Raw genomic sequence first — 8,714 nt, 5'->3', positions numbered from 1 at the left:
GAGTTCGTTTTAAAAACAAAACAAAACTAGTGGCAGTACTGGCAAAAGCATGGAGCATAAGGATATGGATAAACAGAATTGAATTGAATCGAGATTCCAGAATAAAAGAGAATAAAAAAGAACAGAATAAAAGAGAAGTTACTTGGACTCCTGGATATCCATATGTAAAACAATGAATTTGGATTACTAACTCATAACATTTGAAAAGTTAAAATGAATCAAAGGCCTAAATGTAAGAGCTTAAACTTTAAAATACTTTGGAGAAAACATAGATATAAATCTTCTTGACTTTGGATCAGGCACAAGCAACCAAAGAAAAATAAATAATATGGACCTCATCAAAAGACAATCTAAGGAATAGGAGAAAATATATGCAAATAATATATCTCATAAAGGTCTATATTTAGAATACATAAAGAACTATTTTAATTCAACAATTAAAAGACAATCCAATTTAAAAATGGACAAACTATCTGAATAGAAATTTTTGTAAAGAAGATATATGAATGGACATGAAAAGATGCTCAACGTCATTAGCCATCATGGAAATGCAAATTAAAACCACAATGAGATAACATTTCAGATCCTTTAGGATATGTATCTATAATTGAAAAGAAAAATAAGTTCTGGAGAAATTGGAACTGTTGTACTGTACTTAATGGAAGCATAAAATGCTTTGGAAAACACTTCATTTGAAAAACATTCCTGCCTTCCTCAAACTGTTATGTATAAAATGACCATGACCCAGTAATTCTAATAGATATACACCCAAGGAATTGAGAACATATGTTCACACAAAAACATGTACACAAATGTGCACAGCAGCCATATTCATAGTAGCAAAAGAAAAACAACCCAAATGTGCATCAGCTGACTAATGGATAACCAAAAGTGGTATAGCCATACAAAGAAAAGTTATTAGGCACAAAAGGGAAGGAATGAAGTGCTCATACAAGATGGATGAAACTTGAAAACATTATGCTAAGTGAAAGAAGCCAGTTGCAAGGTATGATTCTGTTTATGTGACCTATCCAGAATAGGTAAGTCTATAGTAGGCTACTGCTTCAGTGAATTCTACTAGGGCTGGAGAATTGAGGGGAAATGGGAGTGACTATTAAAAGGCAAAGTTCCTTTGCAGGGTGTGATCAAAGTGCTTTAAAATTGAGTGATGATTGTATAGCTCTGAAAATATACTGAAAAACTACCAATTGTATAAATAGGTGAGCTGTATATGTTAATTATTTCTCTCAAACTATTATATAAAGCAAACAATACAATGCTAATAAGTGAAGTATAGTGTATTATTAAGGGAGTGTATAGGATTTTCACATCCAACGAGGATTGTCATGAAAAGCTTCCCCAAAAAAACAGATTTTTATTTGAAAAAAATTTTTAAAAAAATAAAACTTTAAAATCTAAATTAAAATCCAGAGAGGAAGTTGAAATAGGCTAGAGCAGTGGTCTTAAAACGTTTTGATCACAGTACTCCTTTAAACTTTGTAACTGATTGAAGACTCTAAACAGTTTTCCTTTGTGTGTTATATCTATTGATATTTACCATATTAAAAATTAAAACAGAAAAATTTAAACTATGTATTAACTCATTGAAAAATAATAATAAATCCTTTATATATTAGCAAAAATAACATATTTGTATGAAGAATGACCACATTTTCCAAAGACAAAAAATAACTAGTGAGTAGAGTTACAGTGTATTTCATTTTTGCAAGTATCTTTAAATTCCTTAATGCCTGATTGGTAGAAGACAGCAGGATAGTTATATATACTACTTCATTCAATTGTTACCATACTGGTTGAGATTGGTTGAAATACGTGAAAAAAAAAATCCAACCTCATACAAACATGTAACTGGGGGAAGGGAGAAGCCTATATTAGTAGCTTAATGTAGTATTTTCTTCAATAGCACACCCAAACCTGATGAGTATAGTTTCTTAATTGAAATGTAGAATTTGAAACTGTATCAATGAACTTTTTGTACTCTGTTGCAGTAAAAATCCATTGGTTTATCTTACATTTCAGGAAGGTCTTTTTTCCATGCATAACTTTGTAATGTGATGGATTGGCCATTTAGAAAAACATTGATTCGCTGAGTTATACAGGTCTCCTAAATGTTGACACACTTCATTATACAATATATAAAAATCATATTATTTTCACAGACATCAGAAAAAGTCTTTAAATACTGAGAAACTGTCAAATTCACAGTGATGAATACAGTTTTTCTAGAATGCTAATTTTTGTGTGAAAGGTCAAATTTTGTCATTGTCAGTTGTTTTAAGTGTTAGGCACATCTGTTCATTTTTTGAGAAAATGGCTGCTATATTTCCATTGGTTATTCCAATAATGAATAACCATTATTGACCTGTTATTCATTCTGACTTAAAAATACTGTTCCTTTTTTTAAAACAGCTGAATAAGCTTATAACTCTTGTGAGCTTTTCCTACAGATAGCCACCTTGTGGAACAGAAAAGACTGCTTTTCTTCTCACAGAATATTTTTTAAACATTACTCAAGCGTTCAGTTCAGTTCAGTCACTCAGTTGTGGCCAACTCTTTGAGATCCCATGGACTGTAGCAGGCCAGACCTCCCTGTCCATCACCAACTCCCAGAGTTCACTCAGACTCTTGTCCATTGAGTTGGTGATGCCATCAAACCATCTCATCCTCTGCCGTCCACTTCTCCTCCTGCCTTCAATCTTTCCCAGCATCAGGGTCTTTTCAAATGAGTCAGCTCTTTGCATCAAGTGGCCAAAGTATTGGAGTTTCAGCTTCAGCATCAGTCCTTCCAATGAATATTCAGCACTGATTTCCTTTAGGATGGATTAGTTGGCTCTCCTTGCAGTCCAAGGGACTCTCAAGAGTCTTCTCCAACACCACAGTTCAAAAGCATCAATTCTTCGGCCCTCAGCTTTCTTTATAGTCCAACTCTCACACCCATACATGACTGCTGGAAAAACCATAGCCTTGACTAGACGGACCTTTGTTGGCAAAGTAATGTTTCTGCTTTTTAATATGCTGTCTAGGTGGGCTTCCCTGGTGGCTCAGAGGTTAAAGCATCTGCCTGCAATGCGGGTCGGGAAGATCCCCTGGAGAAGGAAATGGCAACCAACCCAGTATTCTTGCCTGGAGAATCCCATGGACAGAGGAGCCTGGTAGGCTACAGTCCACGGGGTAGCAAAGAGTCGGACAGGACTGAGCAACTTCACTTTCACTTTCAGGTTGGTCATAACTTTTCTTCCAAGGAGTAAGCGTCTTTTTATTTCATGGCTGCAGTCACCATCTCAAGTATTAAAACTTAGTAAAATTAATGTTTCAGTTTCCTATTGCTGCTGTAAGAAATTCCCACAAACTTCGTGGCTTATAACAACACAGATTTATTTATCTTACAGTTCTGAAAGTCAGAAATCCTAAACTCAAGGTGTTGCTGAGTTAATATTTTCTGGAGGCTCTTGAGGAGAATTGTGGGGTGTTTGTTTTGGCCATGATGAGGGATCTTAGTTCCCCTACTAGGGACTGAACCCATGCCTCATACAGTGGAAATGTGAAATCCTAGCCCTGAACCACCAGGGAAGTCCCGGGGAGAATTTATTTTCTTCTCAACTTCTAGAGAACGCATGCATTCTTTAGTTCATGGCCCCTTCCTCCATCTTCAGGGCCTAGCTGGATCTTTCACAACTCCCTTCTTCTCTCCCCTTCTCCCTCTCCCTTGCTCTGTCTCCTTAGCTTCTGTGATCACATGCTACTGCTTCAGTGAATTCTACTAGGGCTGGAGAATTGAGGGGAATGGGAGTAACTATTAAAAGGCAAAGTTCCTTGGCAGGGGGTGATCAAAGTGCTTTAAAATTGAGTGATGATTGTATAGCTCTGTAAATATACTGAAAAACTACCAATTGTATAAATAGGTGAGCTGTATGATATGTTAATTATATCTCTCAAACTATTGTATAAAGCAAAAAATACAATGCTATAAGTGAAGTATAGTGTATTATTAAGGGAGTGTATAGGATTTTCACATCCAACGAGGATTGTCATGAAAAGCTTCCCCAAAAAAACAGACTTTTATTTGAAAAATATTTTTTTAAATAAAACTTTAAAATCTAAATTAAAATCCAGAGGGGAAGTTGAAATAGGCTAGAGCAGCGGTCTTAAAACATTTTGATCACAGTACTCCTTTAAACTTTGTAACTGATTGAAGACTCTAAACAGTTTTCCTTTGTGTGTTATATCTATTGATCAGTTCAGTTCAGTTCAGTCGCTTAGTCGTGTCCGACTCTTTGCGACTCCATGAATCACAGCACGCCAGGCCTCCCTGTCCATCACCAACTCCCGGAGTTCACTCAAATTCATGTCCATCGAGTTGGTGATGCCATCCAGCCATCTCATTCTCTGTCGTCCCCTTCTCCTCCCACCCCTAATCCCTCCCAGCATCAGACTCTTTTCCAGTGAGTCAACTTGTCACATGAGGTGGCCAAAGTATTGGAGTTTCAGCATCAGTCCTTCCAATGAACACCCAGGATTGATCTCCTTTAGAATAGACTGGAGGCACGACAGACGCGCGGCTCCGGCAGCGCAGACGCGGGAGACGCCCGGCTCCGGCGCAACCAACCACGTGCAGAATAGTGGCTGAGATGAGCTACCCTGCGCCCAGGGTTAGGGCGGTGGCCGAGAGGAGCTGTACCACGTTCAGGAGGCGGTGGCTGCTTGGGCACCGGAGGGCCGAGAGGAGCTGATCCACATTCAAAGCAGGAGGGGCGGCCTTGAGGAGATACCCCTCGTCCAAGGTAAGGTACAGCGGCTGCGCCTTGCTGGAGCAGCTGGGAAGAGATACTCCACGACCAAGTGGAATATGAGAATCCAGTGTTCTGGGGAGGAAGGAACAAGATGGCGGAGGGATAAGATGGCAAGGCCACTTTCTCCCCCACAAATTCATCAAAAGAACATTTGAACGCGGAGTAAAGTCCACAAAACAACTTCTGAATACTGGCAGAGGACATCAGGCTCCCAGGAAAGCAGCCCATTGTCTTCTAAAGGAGAGAGAAGAAATCCAGCTCCATCCACCAGAACACCGACACATGCTTCGCTAACCAGGGAACCCGGACAATCACCCGTCCAACTCCACACACAGTGAAGAAACTACATAATAAAGAGAACTCCACAAACTGCAAGAAGAGGGAAAGGCCACCCCAAGCAAAGCAATATAAGCAAGATGAAGAGGCAGAGAAATACCCAGCAAGTAAAGGAACAAGATAATTGCCCACCAACACAAACAAAAGAAGAAGATATAGGGAATTTACCTGATAAAGAATTTCAAATTTTGATGGTGAAAATGATTCAAAATCTTGAAAGCAAAATGGAGTTACAGATAAATAACCTGGAGAAAAGGATTGAGAAGATGGAAGAAAGATTTAATAAGGACTTAGAAGAAATAAAAAAGAGTCAATATACAATGAATAATGCAATAGATGAGATCAGAAACACTCTGGAGGGAACAAACAGTAGAATAACAGAGGCAGAAGACAGGATAAGAGAACTAGAAGATAGAATTGTAGAAATAAATGAAACAGAGAGGAAAAAAGAAAAACGAATTAAAAGAAATGAGGACAATATTAGAGACCTCTGGGACAATTTAAACGCTCCAACATTCGAATCATAGGAGTCCCAGAAGAAGAAGACAAAAAGAAAGACCATGAGAGAATACTTGAGGAGATAATAGTTGAAAACTTCCCTAAAATGGGGAAAGAAATAATCACCCAAGTCCAAGAAACTCAGAGAGTCCCCAACAGGATAAACCCAAGGCGAAATACTCCAAGACACATATTAATCAAATTAACAAAGATCAAACACAAAGAACAAATATTAAAAGCAGCAAGGGAAAAGCAGCAAATAACACATAAGGGGATTCCCATAAGGATAACAGCTGATCTTTCAACAGAAACTCTTCAGGCCAGAAGGGAGTGGCAAGACATACTTAAAGTGATGAAAGAAAATACCCTACAGCCCAGATTACTATACCCAGCAAGGATCTCATTCAAATATGAAGGAGAAATCAAAAGCTTTACAGACAAGCAAAAGCTGAGGGAATTCAGCATCACCAAACCAGCTCTCCAACGAATGCTAAAGGATCTTCTATAGACAGGAAACACAGAAAGAGTGTATAAACTTGAACCCAAAGCGATAAAGAAAATGGCTACGGGATCGTACTTATCAATAATTACCTTAAACGTAAATGGGTTGAAATTTTCAAAAAGGCTAGGAAACAATTCTCATAGCCATCAATAGTTCAGTGTTGAGTTCATGAATAGTTTTTAAAGTTTGGGACAAACTGTAGTATTTGCTATTTGAAGTACTATTTGTAATTGGCATATTACGATGTAACATTGGTCTTCATTTCCAACTTAAAACGCCTAAAAATGCCTAACAGGTTTTTAGATTTGTGAATTTTAGTTGAAATGTATTTTACGATGTTACTAAACCTGAAGAAATATTGAAATATTTCAGAGAACTTATTCACTGTACATTTAATTTATTTTATTTATAAAAGTTATGAACTGTAGAAAGTTTTACTTGTTGGGTCAAATGCTTGTTGCTTCACATGCTTGTTGCATTTGAAGTGCTAGTTACAAGAAAATCAAATACCTTCAATGTATAAATGCTATTAAGTTTTTAAAGGACTCTGGAGTATAAGTAAGTTTGTTTAAAGAAATTTAGTCTGTTCAACTTGAAAAAAATAATAAATAAAATTGGATTATTTGATTTAAAAAAAAAAAAAAAGAATAGACTGGTTGGATCTCCTCGCAGTCCAAGGGACTCTCAAGAGTCTTCTCCAGCACCATCTGTTGATATTTATCATATTAAAAATTAAAACTGAGAAAAATTTAAACTATGTATTAACTCATTGAAAAATAATAATAAATAATCACTTTAATCATGTCCAGTTCTTTGTGACTCCATGGACTGTAGGAGGTCAGGCTCCTCTGTCCATGGGATTTTCCAGGCAGAAATGCTAGAGTGGGTTGCCATGCCCTTCTCCAGGGTTATTGGAGTATAGTTGCTTTCCAATGTTGTGATAGTTTCTGCTGTACAGCAAAGTAAATCAACTCTGCATATACATGTATCCCCCTTTTTTGGACTTCCTTCCCATTTAGGTCACCACAGAGAATTGAGTAGAGTTCTCTGTGCTATAAAGTTATTTTCATTAGTTATCTATTTTATACATCGTAGTGTATATGTGTCAATCCCAGACTCCCAATCCGTTCCACCACCACCCCTTTTTCCCTGGTATCCAAACGTTTGATCTCTACATCCGTGTCTCTACTTCTGCTTTACAAATAAGTTCATCTATACATTTTTCTTTATTAGATTCTGACTTGGGTAACTTGATGTGATGATGCATTTTGAGATTTGATAGAAAACCTTTGAGAAGAGGAACAGATTTAAAAAGAAAAAAAATTATAAGATTTAAATGTAAGTGTGAAGTGCACTAAGTCACTCAGGAAAACATGTCTAGCAGGCAACTGATACAATTTGAGAGAAACCCAGGCTGAAGATGAGATTTGGAAATCACTGGCATATAAATGTTGATGATGATGATCATTCTTAACATTTATTTACCAGCAGACCCTCTTCCAAGTTCTATATGTTTGTTATTTCACTTAATCCTATAAGGTAAGTGATAATACTATCCTCATCTTATATTAATATTCGCAAAAACAGAGGCAAGAGAGATTGAATTCACACAAATAAGTGATGTGTCAGTATTTGAACACAGGAGACATTTACTCCAGTTCCTTCAGTGAGAGGGCAGGTGGAGAAGGCAATGGCAAGCCACTCCAGTACTCTTGCCTAGAAAATCCCATGGATGGAGGAGCCTGGTAGGCTGCAGTCCGTGGCGTCGCTAAGGGTCGGACACGACTGAGTGACTTCACTTTCACTTTTCACTTTCACACATTGGAGAAGGAAATGGCAACCGACTCCAGTGTTCTTGCCTGGAGAATCCCAGGGATGGGGGAGCCTGGTGGTCTTCCTTCTATGGGGTCACACAGAGTCGGACACGACTGAAGTGACTTAGCAGCAGCAGAGAGGGCAGGAGAAATGCTATCTGTAGGATGCCCATCAAAGTCACATGTGGAGGTTTTCAAAGTAAGCAAACCTCCTAGATTCAGATGAATGCCCTTAGGAGTTAGCTCCTTTCTTCCTCACTCCTCAGCTTGAGACTCACAGACAAGGTAATCCACAGTTATTGCCAGGAGGCCTTACATTCCTCAGGTGTGTTAGGGCAATAATAGAATGTCTTAAAATTTCAAAGGTGAGAAATTCTTGGTTATAACAAGGAGTAGGGTGTGGTCTTGGAAGTGAGTGGCTAAAGTGTTCTGAGAAATGAAGGGATAGAGGAATTTAAGATTAGGGTGTTATAACATAAAATGAGTTATAACATAAAAATCTGAAGCTACTCTAGAGGACAGTGGGCTTCCTTGGTGGTGCTAGGGGTAAAGAACACACCTGACAGTGCAGAAGAGGAAAGTGAGGAGGGTTCGTTCAATACTTGAGTCGGGAAGATCTGGAGTAGGAAATGGCATCCAACTCCAGTATTCTTGCCTGGAGAATCCTATGGACAGAGAAACCTAGAAGTCTGCTGTCCATAGGGCCGCAAAGAGTCAGACAAGACTGAAGCAACTTAGCACTAGAAGACAGCA

Source organism: Moschus berezovskii, chromosome 2 (genome assembly GCF_049115385.1).
Source record: "Moschus berezovskii isolate FMDL1 chromosome 2, NW_MosBer_1.0, whole genome shotgun sequence".
NCBI lineage: Eukaryota > Metazoa > Chordata > Mammalia > Artiodactyla > Moschidae > Moschus > Moschus berezovskii.
This window is presented reverse-complemented; position numbering follows the sequence as displayed.